The sequence below is a fragment of the Pan paniscus genome, chromosome 12, assembly GCF_029289425.2.
Source record: "Pan paniscus chromosome 12, NHGRI_mPanPan1-v2.0_pri, whole genome shotgun sequence".
NCBI classification, from domain to species: domain Eukaryota; kingdom Metazoa; phylum Chordata; class Mammalia; order Primates; family Hominidae; genus Pan; species Pan paniscus.
Window position 1 is genome coordinate 101,873,450 of NC_073261.2, and position 14,752 is coordinate 101,888,201.

At 34.2% G+C, this 14,752-nt stretch overlaps 1 protein-coding gene across 5 annotated transcripts in view; it reads right to left on the reverse strand.

Moving 5' to 3' along the window:
* Positions 1-14,752, reverse strand: part of NCOA1 (nuclear receptor coactivator 1) — a 276,241-nt gene that overhangs the window by 118,422 nt on the left and 143,067 nt on the right. For all 5 annotated transcript variants that reach the window (XM_034952725.3, XM_055108162.2, XM_034952724.3 and 2 more), the window contains exon 2: positions 5,329-5,485. The gene's annotated coding sequence lies outside the window, so the exon portion shown is untranslated. The remainder of the gene's footprint in view (positions 1-5,328; positions 5,486-14,752) is intronic.

Consider the following 14,752-nt stretch of genomic DNA (forward strand, 5'->3'; position numbering starts at 1 on the left):
GCTGGTATAAACAAGAATTATAAGTATTTAATATTTACTTGCAGGCGTACAAAAGAGTTTTATAAGAGTTTAGCAGAAGCAGCCTTAAAAAAGTAAATGATCATTTTGCTTTGTCATTTGCACAGACAAAACTGAGTGATAAAAATTTCAGTGTTGCTGGGTGCAGTAACATGTGTCTATAATCCCAACTACTCAGGAGTCTGAGGTGGGAGAATTGTTTGAGCCAGGAATTCAAGTGTGGTCTTGGCTACACAGACAGACTATGTCTCTTTTTTAAAAAATAAAATAAATAAATAAAAATTTAAAAAATTTTTAATGTCTGCCTCTTTTTACCAACCTCTTTCAGAGATTCAGATAATAGTGGGCAGAAAAACAGCTAGAAGCCAGAACCAAAAGAAAATGAAGATCTGCATTAGATACAGATAATCCACAAATGATTATCCAAAATCAAATAACTACATTTACACAAAAAATTACTCCAATATCTAAAATAAAGAATTCAGCCCCAGATCAGAAGCTATTCAATTTTGATCAACTATTTTAGAAACCCATTTCAGAATACAGTATAGTTAAATATATATATCTACACCAATAAAAGAAAAATAAATACACTAAAATCTGTTCTTTAATGGTATATGGTAGAAGAAGTACCAAAGTCATAGAGCCAAATGAGTCAAAATAATTGACCAAAATAATAGAATTGTATTTTGAGGGTGTTATAAAATGATTAAGTCAGACAAACCTCCGGTTAACTTCAGGGTCACCCTCCCAACCTGAAAGGGAAAGGGCACAGATAAAATCACAATATGAGGGCTGGGTGCAGTTGCTCACGCCTGTAATCCCAGCGCTTCAGGAGGCCAAGGCGGGTGGATCATGAGGTCAGGAGTTCGAGATCAGCCTGGCCAACATGGTGAAACTCCGTCTCTACTAAAAATACAAAAATTAGCCAGGTGTGGTGGCGGATGCCTGTAATCCCAGCTACTTGGAAGGCTGAGGAAGAGAACTGCTTGAACCCGGGAGGCGGAGGATGCAGTGAGCTGAGATTGCGTCACTGCACTCCAGCCTGGGAGACACAGTGAGACACCGTCTCAAAAAAAAAAAATCACAATATGAGCCAATCTTCACTGACCACATTTATAGAAAAGAGATGCATTTTGTAAAGTCCAGCTTAAAACCTAAGTCATCTTACTTGATTCATTTATATTCGGCAATATTTTATTGATATCCATTGAAAAATGAAAAAAAAATCCCAAGCATTTCATGTAAATGGCTGGTTAAATAGCATCAATATCCTCTTAATGCTAACACTAAATATGGCTAGCTATATTCCTTCTGCTGCAACGACCAGCAAAAGACTAACTTGGAACAAGTGAAACTCAAATTCCATTTTCCGGGGTTCTCAATAGAATAATAATTATGATAACAAACAGAATAATAACAATAAAAAGAATGCTCACACATTTTAAACTGGAGATGCAGACTTTTAAATTTTTAGAATAAGGACCCCTGCAATTGTCACCCAGTACAGTACTTCTCAAATATTTCGACTATAGGCCACTTCAGTGGTATAAGCATGCTTACCCTTCCAGTTGCCACTTTCACATTATAAAGTCAATAGTAACAAATAATTTGAGAGAAACAAAATAATAAAAAGTTTACAAGTTAAAATGTAAGCCCATTAATATGCATCTAAAGGATATGACATTATATATATATTGAGCATGTAATATATGTTTTATATGCATTAATTCACTTATTTCTCACAACTGCCCTATGAAGTATACATTATTATTTCCATTTTGACAGTTTTATCATACTAATAAATTATGCTCTGATGATGATGATAATGAATACTAACACTTATGTAAGATTTACCATGTGCCTATCACTGTTCTAAGCACCTAACCTATGTTAATTAATTCCCTCATAAACCTTACTAACTCATTTACTCATAAAACATCAGGTAGGTAATATTATAATCCACGTTAGTGACGAGAAAACTGAGGCATGGACAAGTTACTTAATCTGCTCAACAACTTAAGCGGCAGAGGAAGAAATCGGTCTTAGGTAATCTGGTTCCAGAATTTGCATACGCTTTAAGTTATATCACTAACCTACAGTCACATAACGAATAAATAGAAAACCCATCAATATAGCCCCAATCTTTTGCTTTGGCCTCCACATCAAAATATTTCCTTAATATATCCAGTAAGAGCCTTACAGAAAAGGTGACATTAAAATATACCACATCTAAAAACTAGGTAGTATACAAGGTACTCAAACATATAAACAAAGAATCTTTTCTATCCTTAGTCCAAACATCACATGAAAATAAAGTTATTCATATAGCTAATCGTGACTTACCTTCTATCGTACGTTATAATATAAAACCAATTATTTCTTATAAGATGTCAAGGACTTTAAAATAAAATGCACTGTTCAATCAAAATCAAAAGTTCTGCTTTTGCAAACCCTAATTTTTGTTCCAAAGTTTATAAATCTTGGGTCCTACAATTATATATATATATATATATATATATATATATATATATATATATATATATACACATTTATGTGTGTGTGTATGTGTGTATAATTCCTTTCAATAACACCTAAATTATCTTAGTGATTCTAGTTTCTAGATTTCCTTTGTTCCAACAGACTTTATCCTGAAAACTCTTTGTAGACTTTGTTATTTAAGATAACCTTCTCAGTAAAAAAAGAAAAAAAAAAAAAAAAAAGAAAGAAGAAAAAAGAAAAATCCATGAATCTCCATCCCCTATCACAGCCTTTTTAGGAAGGAAATAGGTGGAAACAGACAATCCTGAAATGAGGACCATTGTACAAAATAGCTGACCTGTACTCTTCTCCAATGTCACTATCATGGAAGGCCCTATTATGAAAAACAAAGAAAAGCTAATAAACTATTCCAGGTTAAAGGAAACCAAACAAATGTGACAACTATGCAATCTATGATTGTGAATCAGACAAATGGTAAAATTTTAATGTGAACTATATATTAGATAACAGCAATAAAAAATGTTGTTTCCTGAATTGATTATTATATTGTGGTTAAGTAGGAAATATTTTAGAGTGAAGGATCATGATTGTCTACCACTTTTTCTCAAATGGTTCATCATTGTCATCGTAATGGTAGAGGGGGAAGGGGAAAAGGAAAAGTAAATACAGAGAGAGATAAAGCAAATTCCATAAAATGTTTATAATTGGTGAAACTGGGCAATGGGCATGCAGGTGTTCAGTCTAGCAATTTTGTAACTATTTGGTATATTTGAAATTGTTTTTAATGTTAAGAAGAAACAGAAAAGATGAAAAATGTCATTATAATGAGGAAAATGACTTTCTTAGAGTCACTCACTGAACAATGAGGAAAGACAGACACCAAGCTAATGTTCAGTCACTGCATTATTCTATCAATTTTCTCCTCCTTTCTCTTTCATAAAGTCGAGGTACTAACATTACTTTCCTGAAAACTCTTAAAGAGATGGCTCTCCTACTTAATTAAAATTTCTCTTTATTATAATACATCCTACTCAGCAAAACTTTCTTTTTTAATCAGAATACTTAATTCATTTATTGCTCCTTAGGGAGAACCAACAGTCCTGATTGGAAACAACAGAAAACATAAATTAATACAGGTTGAGCATCCCAAGTCCAAAATCCGATATGCTCCACAATCTGATGATACTCAAAGGAAATGCTCACGGGAGCATGTAGGATTTCAGATTTCAGATGCTCAGCTGATAAGTATACTGCAAATATTTTAAAATCCAAAATACGGAACACTTCTAGTCCCAAGCATTTCAGATATGGGGCACTCAACGTGTAAATACAAATGTATCATCAGTTAATAAAAGCCAGAAACAAAGAGTTGTGTTTGCTCTAGCAACTGATGAAATTTTTTTTTCTTTTTTTCCTGAGAGGAGTCTCGCTCTGTCACCCAGGTTGGAGTGCAGTGGCTCGATCTCTGCTCACTGCAAGCTCCGCCTCCCAGGTTCACGCCATTCGCCATTCTCCTGCCTCAGCCTCCCGAGTAGCTACGACTACAGGCGCCCACCACCACGCCTGGCTAATTTTTTTTTTTTTTTTTTTTTTGTATTTTTAGTAGAGACGGGGTTTCACCTTGTTAGCCAGGATGGTCTCAATCTCCTGACCTCATAATTCACCCGTCTCAGCATCCCAAAGTGCTGGGATTACAGGTGTGAGCCACAGCACCTGGCCAAAACTGATGCAATTTTAAAGAGGCAGAGATAGTAAGATTAGATGAATATCTTCTTAAATAATTTTGTACCTCCAGTCCTTGCATTAAAGCTCTCTGCCAACTGAGAGTTTTGCCTCCAACTTCCAAACTCATTGTTAATTCCAAACACAGGCATTGTTGGCCAACTAAATTTTACTGCCTTTAACTTCAGTGATCTATAAAACCCCACATTCTAGGTTGACAGGTATCACTCTCCATAGTGACAACTGTCGCCTCCTTTAAAAGTGAATGGGCGTGCAGCTGGGACACATGGATGAAGAGGATTTCTGGGGTGGTGGTATTGTTCTACTTCTTAACCCAGGCGATGTTTACACAAATACGTTCAGTACATAATAAATAAAAAGTTATATGCTTATAATTTTTTATTTTTATCTATGTATAATTCAATTACAAGTCTATTAATTAACAAATTTTCTCCTGGAAGTTTTCCCTTACTGATTTATCAGTTTCTGATCACTCTTCAACTCTTTTATCTACTGTCTTGGCTTGGTACATGTTTATTTTTCTACTGCTCCCATTAGTATGTTCACGGATATACTGGTTCTATTCAGCTAGCTCACAAACTCTAAAACAGCAACAATGTAAAAATGCCCATATGGACACTATATACACATAAATTACATAAGTATACATTATATGGGTATACCTACAATTACCTATATATTATACAGGTATACCTATAATTATATAGGTATATATTATGTAATTTTATGCATATATGTATAAAATTAACTGGATATATGTTAGAAATATATGAAGCAAATCTGGAGATGGTTTACTACAGTTTCTGCTGCCATTTTCAATTCAGTAAGGACTTTGAGGGTCTCATCATAAGTGATTTCGACATACACTAAAATAGCTTCATAAAGTGTATCCTAGAATTTTCCTATCATTTTCACTTAGGAATGTGAGCACCTGTTTTACACTAACCTTGAAGCAACCCAGATCAAACACATATTTCCATAAAAGATAACAGTCAACAGGTAATCATGTTCCTTCCATACTTTTGCAGAGACAAAGCTCTTTAAAAATAGAACTACAATTCCTACCTGGGAGACTTCTTTGTTCATAATGAATCCTCAAAACAGATATGGTCAAATCTTGCGTTCCAGAGGGTAGCTTCCCGGGGAATGGGATAATGATGTTTTCCAGAGATGGCTCTAGTCTCTTCACTCTCACCTCATTTAAGGCCAATTATATAAACAACTAGAATAAAAAGACAAAAATAAAAGCAGAAGGGATGTTAGATTGCCATTTTATTCTCCAATAAATAATAAAGGTCAGATATGCTAGAAAAAGAAAAAAAAATGCAACTTTTAGAGTGAAATGGAAAAATATTTCCAAAAGACAATGAATAAAGATCTCATTTTACAGCTTAAGTCCTTTCTGGTGATTAAGTATATACTCCTATTTGAGAATGCTGCTTAGGTAATACATAATTGCATCTATCTGTAAACTTCTGAAAGACTCATTTATATGTCTTTTAAAAGTTGTTTCTGGCTGCATTTGTATATTTATCCTTCTTCCTACTTATAAATGACTGATTTTTTTCATGTTTTCAGTTATCACATAATTATTTACTTATGTAATACTCCTATAATATTTTGTCTTCAAATTTCTAATTGAAAAAGTTTATAAACATTTTATGTTTGTAAAACTTCAAAAAGATGTTAGTTGAGCTCTGGTTCTAGTAATGATGAACTACCTTATATCGAACTAATTTGCCCACAGTTAATGGTTATAAACTCTGGACAAAATATAAAAAACAACTGTTTGAAGAAATTGGAAAGTGACCAAAGCAGACAGAAATTGTAGGGGTTCTGATCATTGAAAGAAAGGAATTACACTGGGTGAGATACACACTTATGAGACTCTCCTGGAAGGGAACTCGGAACTCTTCCCAGTACTCCCACTTAAGTGCAGAGAGGCTAGGTTTAAAGGAGAAAACCACAGTCTTATTGGCTTGAGGCATTAAAGAATGTAGATCAGAGCTAAAAGAAAGCTGGAAATTGAGTAGACTAGATTACAGACCTTACTTGAATTTTGCCAGTTTTTGCATGCACTCATTTTTTGTATGTCTTTTTTACAATTCTATGACATTTTAGCACATGTACAGATACATATAACTACACCACAATTGAGATTCACTGCTTCATCACCACAGCTGAATTGTTTCATGCTGTTTATAATCACATCCACCTTCCCCTTTCCTTAACTCTTGACAACTGCAATCTGTTCCCTATTTCTATAATTTTTGTCACTTTGAGAATACTACATAAATTGAATCATATAGCATGGAATCTTTTCAAGTTGGCTTTTTTCACTCAGCATAATGCCCTTGAGATCCATCCAGTTTGGTGCACGTATCAATAGTTCATTCCTTTTTATTGCTCCATGGTACAGTTGTGCCACAGTTTTTTTCACCATTTGTCCTTTAAAGTGCATTTGGGTTGTGTTTAGTTTTCGGCTATTACAAATAAAAGCTGCTATGAATATTTCTGTACAGGCTTTTGTAAAAGCATTTGTTTTCATTTCAATGCCCAGGACTGTAATTGCTGAGTTGTATAGTAAAGTGTATGTTTACCAGCCAGTAATTTAGCTGTCTACTAGAAGATAAATCAATACTCTTTAAAAAGAGATAACAATCCACAATGTCATCCACAATATCCAGTACACAATAAAAAATTACTAAACATGCAAAGAAGGTAGAAAATGTAACTCCAGATCAGGAGAAAAGGTAGTCAACAGTAACACACCACAAGATGATTTAGGTGTTGGAAACACCTAACAAAGATGTGAAAGTAGCTATTATAAATATGTTTAAAGATTTTTAAAAATATATATATATATTTATATACATATAATGGGTAAACACATGAGAAATACTGGCAGCAAATGGAAACTGAGAAAGAAATAAAAGGAAATTCAAGAGCTAGATCCTTCAATAGCAAATTCTAAGATTCACTGGCCAGACTTAACAACAGATTTGTGACAGCAGAAAAACAAGTCAGTGAACTTGAAATGAAAATAATACCCAGTCTGAAGAAGAAAGAGAAAAGAAACCACACAACCACACATACCCCTTCTATAATCTGGGGAAAACACATACACACACACACGCACGCGCGCGCACACACACACACACACACACGCCCTCTGTAATCTGCTGGCAATACCAAGCATGTAATTGATGAGAGGCGAAAGACACTGGGGCAGAAATAGTATTATGGGGAAATAATGATAGAAAATTCCCAAAATTTGGTGAAAAATAAACTGTCAGATCCAGTGTCTCAATAAATCCCACTCAGAATAAATATAGAGAAACCAACTCTGGCAAAGTCCAGTCAAACCGCTAAAAAAAAATTAAGACAAAATTTTGAAACTAGCTTGGGCAAGGTAGCACGTCACATACAAGAAAACAAAGATATAAATGGTAACTGGTTTCTCACTGGTAACAACAGAGGCAAGAAGATAATGGAATAATTTCTTCCATTAAAATGATGAAGGGGGGTGGGGAGCCCTATCAACCCACAATTCTACATCCAGCAAAAATATCCTTCAAAAAACTGAAGGCAAAATTAAAAACACTTTCATATAACCAAACATAATCTGTTTTAAGATTAATATATAAGAAATACTAAAGGAACTTTTTCAGGCTAAAGGGAGATGATGCTAGATAAAGTCAGATCTACAAAACAGAAGCAAAAGCATCAGAAATCATAAATATGAGGGTAAATAAAATGGACTATGTATTTTTTATTATTTAAAAGATGTATTTATTCTTTTTATTCTTTAAAAGAAGTATGTATTTTCTTTAAAAGATAAGTGATTATACAAAAATATATTAAAATATATAAAATATTGTGGAGTTTATAATATATTAAATGTTAATTATATTACAATAATAGCACAAAGGTATAAATGCAATTATACTGTTGCAAGGCTCTTAAATTTTACATAAAGTATTACAATGTTAACTACAAATAAATTTATAAATTAAGGATATATATTTTAATTCCTAGAGCAGCCACTTAAAAATTATAAAAGAGTAGTGTTCAAAAGGTTATAAAGGAATTTGAAAATATAAGAAAGTATAGCTAAAAAGTTAACAGGAATTGTTAGCACTCTACTAAAAAATGTTTGGTTAACCCGAAAGAAGGCAAGAAAGTAGGAAAAGAAGAACAAGGAACAAATGGTATCTTAAACCCAACCACATTAATTACATTAAATATAAAATAACTAAACATTACAATTAAAAGATGGAAACTAGGGAAAAAGCAAACCCACACTATATGCTGTCAATAAGAGGTATAGTTTAAATATAAACAACAAATAGACTGAAAGTTTAAAAAATGGAAAAGAATATATTACACAAACAGCAAACATAAGAAAGCAATATAAATATCAGCGAAAGTAGACTTCAGGACTAGGAATGTAACTAAACATAAAAAGGGAAGTTTCTTAAGAAAGCCAATGCATCAGGAAGACAGAATCAGAATTTTAAGGAAATTTTTAATTGTTTTAGAGATGGGGTCTTGCCCAGGCTGGTCTTGAGCTCCCAGGCTTAAGTGATCCTCCTCCTGTGGCCTCCCAAAGTGCTAGGATGATAGATGTGAGCCACCACGCCCGGCCAGAATCATAAGTTATGCAAATAATAACAGAGCTTCAAAATAAATGAAGCATAAACAGAACTTAAAAGAGAAATAGAAAAATCTGTACATATCATTGAAGATTTTAACATTCCTCTCTCAATAATAGATAAAACAACTAGATTTTTAAAAACCAGTAAGGAAACAGAAGATTTGAAGAACAGTGATGACCAGCTTGTCCTAAATGAACACTCGTAGAACAGTACATCCAACAACTGGCAAATGTACATTTATTTTCAAGTGCACATGAAAATATTACTCAACATGAAGCAAATGGTGAACCATTTTTTATATAACACGTTTCTAAAGATTGAAATCTTAAAGGGTATGTTCTCTCACTACTATGGAATTAAGTTAGAAACCATTAACATATCCAGAAAAGTCTTAAATAGGTAGAAATTTGACAACATACCAGTTAATGACCTACAGTGAAAGAAGAAAATGCAATGGAAATTAGAAAGTAAGTGAAACTGCAATAAAGTAAACATAAGACATCAAAATCTGTTGAATGACTCTGAAGTTGCGTTTACACTCTGAATATATACATATACTTTTTTTTTTTTTTTTTTTTTTTTGAGACGGAGTCTCGCTCTGTCGCCCAGGCTGGAGTGCAGTGGCGCGATCTCGGCTCACTGCAAGCTCCGCCTCCCGGGTTCACGCCATTCTCCTGCTTCAGCCTCCTGAGTAGCTGAGATTACAGATGCCCACCACCATGCCCAGCTAATTTTTTGTATTTTTAGTAGAGATGGGGTTTCATTATGTTGGTCAGGCTGGTCTTGAACTCCTGACCTCGTGATCCACCTGCCTCGGCCTCCCAAAGTGCTGGGATTATAGGCATGAGCCACCACGCTCAGCCTATACTCTGTTTATATATTTTTAAAAAGTTTAAAATCATAGGTATAAACTAAAAATAATACATTTAATATTCTAATCAATGGAATAAATATGGACAACTGAAAAAAACTAAAGCTAAAAGTTGTTTTTTTTTGAAAGGTAAAAAATTGATAAAACTTTAGCAAGATTGATCAAGAAAAAGTTAAAAACACAAATTACTAATACTAGAAATATGAGGGATGTCACCACAGATCATACAAATATAGTGTTCTGAACAACGTAATAAAAATCAATTCAGTAACTGAGATAACATGAAAAATCTCAAAAAATTAATTTTTTTATTTTATTTATTAAAATAACCACAGAAAGAAACAGACTGTATGTATTAAATAAATTTGTAATTAAAAACAAAACAAAACTCCAGGTCCAGATGGCATCACAGGTAAGCTGTATCCAACATTTAAGGAAGTAATAATAGCAATCTTACACACTTTCAGGAAAATAGGAGAGGATATTTCCCAATGTGTTTTATTAGGCAAACAAAACCCTAATACTAAAACCTGGAAAAGATATTAATGGAAAAGAAAATCAGCCTCATGAGTACAGATTTACAAAAAAAATCAAATTGAATCCAGACATATTTAAGAATAGACTATTATCAAGTGGTATATCCAAGGAATGTAAGGCTGATTTAAAATTCAAAAACCAATCTTCTGACAGGAGATTAATATCCAGAATATACAAGGAACTCAAATATCTCAACAGCAACAACAACAACAACAATCTGATTTTAAAAATGGGCAAATAATCTGAACAGGCATTTCTCAAAAGACATACAAATGACCAAAAGTCATAGAAATATATGGAAACATGCTCAACATCATTAATCATCAGGGAGATACAAATCAAAACCACAATGAGGTAATCATCTCACCCCAGTTAGGATGATAGCTATTATCAAAAAGACAAAAAATAACAAATGCTGATGAGGATGTGGAGAAAAGAGAACTCTTAAACACTGTTGGTGGGAATGTAAACCAGTACAACCACTATGGAGAACAGTATGGAGGTTCCCCAAAAGAAAAGAAACTACAAATACAACTACCATATAATCCAGCAATCCTACTACTTGGCATTTAGGCAAATAAAAGGAAATCAGTATTATTGAAGAGACGTCTGCACTACCATGTTGACTGCAACACTATTTACAATAGTTAAGATATGGAATCAACCTGGGTGTCCAACAACAGATGAATGGATAAAGAAAATGTGGCATAGATACACAACAGAGTACTATTCAGCCATAAAAAAGAATGAAATCCTGCTATTCATGGCAATGCGATTGGAACTGGAAGACATTAAGTGAAATAAGCCAGGAACAGAAAATTAAACATCACATGTTCTCACTCCTATGTGAAAGCTAAAAAAAAAAAAAAAAAAGTTGATCTCATAGAAATACAAGTAGAACATAAGATACTAGAGGCTGGGAAGGGTAGGGGGAAGAGGGTAGGGATAGAGAGAGATTTGTTGAAGGATACAAAATTATAGCTAGATAGGAGGAATAAGTCCTAGTGTTCTATACCACTGTTGGATAACTACAGTAAACAATATATTGTATAGTTTAGGCCAGGTGCAGTGGCTCACGTCTGTAATCCCAGCACTTTGGGAGGCCGAGGTGGGCAGATCACTTGAGCTCGGGAGTTCAAGACCAGCCTGACCAACATGGAGAAACCCCGTCTTTACTAAAAAATACAAAATTAGCCGGACATGGTGGCACATGCCTTTAATTCCCGCTACTTGGGAAGCTGAGGCAGGAGAATGGCTTGAACCTAGAAGGCGGAGGTTGCGGTGAGCCGAAATCATGCCATTGCACTCCAGCCTGGGCAAGAAGAGCAAAACTCCATCTCAAAAAACAAAACAAAACAAAACAAAACAAAACAAAACAAAAAAACCCCCAATATATTGTATAGTTTCAAACAGCTAGAAGGAAGGTAATGAATGCTTGCAACATAAAGAAATGATAAATGTTTGGTTTTTTGTTCTTGCGACAGTTTACTGAGAATGATGATTTCCAATTTCATCCATGTCCCTACAAAGGACATGAACTCATCATTTTTTATGGCTACATAGTATTCCATGGTGTATATGTGCCACATTTTCTTAATCCAGTCTATCATTGTTGGACATTTGGGTTGGTTCCAAGTCTTTGCTATTGTGAATAGTGCCGCAATAAACATACGTGTGCATGTGTCTTTACGGCAACATGATTTATAGTCCTTTGGGTAGATACCCAGTAATGGGATGGCTGGGTCAAATGGTATTTCTAGTTCTAGATCCCTGACACGTGGACACAGGAAGGGGAACATCACACTCTGGGGACTGTTGTGGGGTGGGGGGAGGGGGGAGGGATACCATTAGGAGATATACCTAATGCTAAATGACGAGTTAATGGGTGCAGCACACCAGCATGGCACATGTATACATATGTAACTAACCTGCACATTGTGCACATGTACCCTAAAACTTAAAGTATAATAATAATAATAAAAAGATTTTTAAAAATCTCAAAAAAAAAGAAATGATAAATGTGTGAGATGAGGGATACGCTATTAATAATTATCCTGAGCTGATCACCATACATTATATGTATCAGACATCACTATGTATCCCATAAATATGTACAATTATTATTTGTCAATTTAAAAATTAACATAAAAAATTTAAATCTACATAATTTACCATATTAACAGAATCTTAAAAAAAACTCAATGGATGCAGAAAAAGCATCTGAGAAAAATCAGCGCCCATTCATGATAAAACTCTCAGTAAGCTAAAAATTAAAAGTTATTCCATCAATCTGATAAGGGAGATAAATGAAAAACCTACAGCTAGTATTTTATATAATGGTAAAATACTGCAAGTTCTCATAATACTGCGTTCAAGTCAAGAATGTTCACTCTCCCTACTTCTATTCATCATTGTATTGAATATAGTGGAGTTCCTACGTAGGGCAAAAAGGCCAGAAAGAGAAATAAAAGTTAAGGAAGAAAGAACTAAAATTGTCTTTATTTATTTAAAAATGAATTTTTTGTCAATAATTTTAAGGAATCTGAGAACCAATTATTAGAATTAAGTGAATTTGGCAAGGTGAATATACTATACAAAGTTGAATGCAATAAGTGAATTTAGTAAGGTGAATTCACAAGGTGAATATAAAAATATCAATAGTTTCTATACAAATGTAGCAAACAACTGGAAAATAACATTTAAAAACAATTTTATTTATAATAGCATCAAAAACAAAATACTTTGGAATTAATTTAATGAAACCTATGGCAAGACTTAAAACTTTGCTGAAAGACACAAAAAGAGATCTAAAAAACAGTGGTTTAACATGTTCATGGGTTTAAAGACTGAATAGTGTGAAGATGTTAGTCCAATCCCAGATTAATTCATATATTTGAAAAGAAAATGAATGGTTTACTTTATGCATATCTGATGTATTTTACTATCAATAAATACAAGCCGATTTTTAACAATACATTTGTAATGTTTTTTAATGTCTGTTTTGGGTTTTTGCTTTTTATATAAAAACTGTATTTTCTCTAAATCATGATGATTTTCCCCAATGGTAAATTCCATATTAAGGTGGAATGTTTAATGTCAGCAAATTGAACTGTTCCTATCAACCGGATCCTGACCTCTTACTGCCCCTCCAAATTAAATGCTTTTTATATTTTCAATTTTTTTCTTTCCTTGACTTAAACTCATACTTCAAAAACTCAAAGAAACTTAAACTTCCAGCTCTTCATATTGGCTTATAGTTAAACTATTAAAGAAAGGGATTTATAGTTAGATTAGCCCATTGTTCTCATTGTATATGTCTAGTTTATCTGCATTTGTAATAAACTTAGTGCCCTAAAACATTTCGTAGGGGATGAGATTCCTTTTGATTATTACTTTGTAATTGATAAGTAGTCATTATATATGGCAAAGATAGTCATCCACAAACCTAGGTTCTCTCTTATTATTTGACTTCCAAGAAAAGGCACTCCCAAAAATCATTTGTGTACTTTACTACGTTTGCCAAATAATGCCACTGTCTTTTATAAAACTTGACAGTTTTCATGAGTACTTTTAATTTTTTTATTTTTATTTTTTTATGAGAACTTTTTCAAAACCAAGCAGTAACTGAAGCCAGATGGATTCCTACTAATGATTGAGGATCCCCAGAACAGCTTGCTCATGCTGACGAACTCATGGCCAGTCAAGCAAGGGAACAGGGAAACCATGCTGATGGGAGGCTGAGCACACTTACTTAGGGACTGCACAAAGGCAGAAAAGTACATGATGAATCCATATTCAAAAAAGATATGCAAATGGTCAGAAGTGAAAAATATAAAAACCAAGAGATAGGTGACACACAGAGACCAAAAAAGACAGGAGAAATATGAAGGAATGGGGGGAAGAATGATGCAGATCATCTGATGTTTGTTATTATGGAATCAGTAAGCTTATTCTTCTAAATATTAATTATTTAGTAATTATTACATGGTTATTACATGATCATCTGTGCAATCCAGAGTTCAGTATTTTGAAAGTGTTTTCTAGGGCAGGTATAGGGTGCCTCACACCTGTAATCCCAACACATTGGGAGGCCCAGGCAGGAAGATCACTTGAGGCCAGGAGTTTGAGAATAGCTTGGGCAACAAAGTGAGGCCCCGTCTCTACAAAACAATTTAAAAATAAGCCGGGCAAGGTGGTGTGTGCCTGTAGTCCCAGCTACTCAGTTGGGGGGCTGAAATGGGAGGATCGCTTGGGCCCAGGAGTTGAAGGCTGCTGCAAGCTATAATTGTGCCACTGCACTCCAGCCTAGGCGAAAGAGTGTGGTCTTGTCTCCAGGGGGTGGGGGTGGGGGGTTCCTCCCCTAGGAATCCAGGGTAGGAGACCTGAGATGGATGGAGCAAACCCTTAATAAACCCCCACAGCT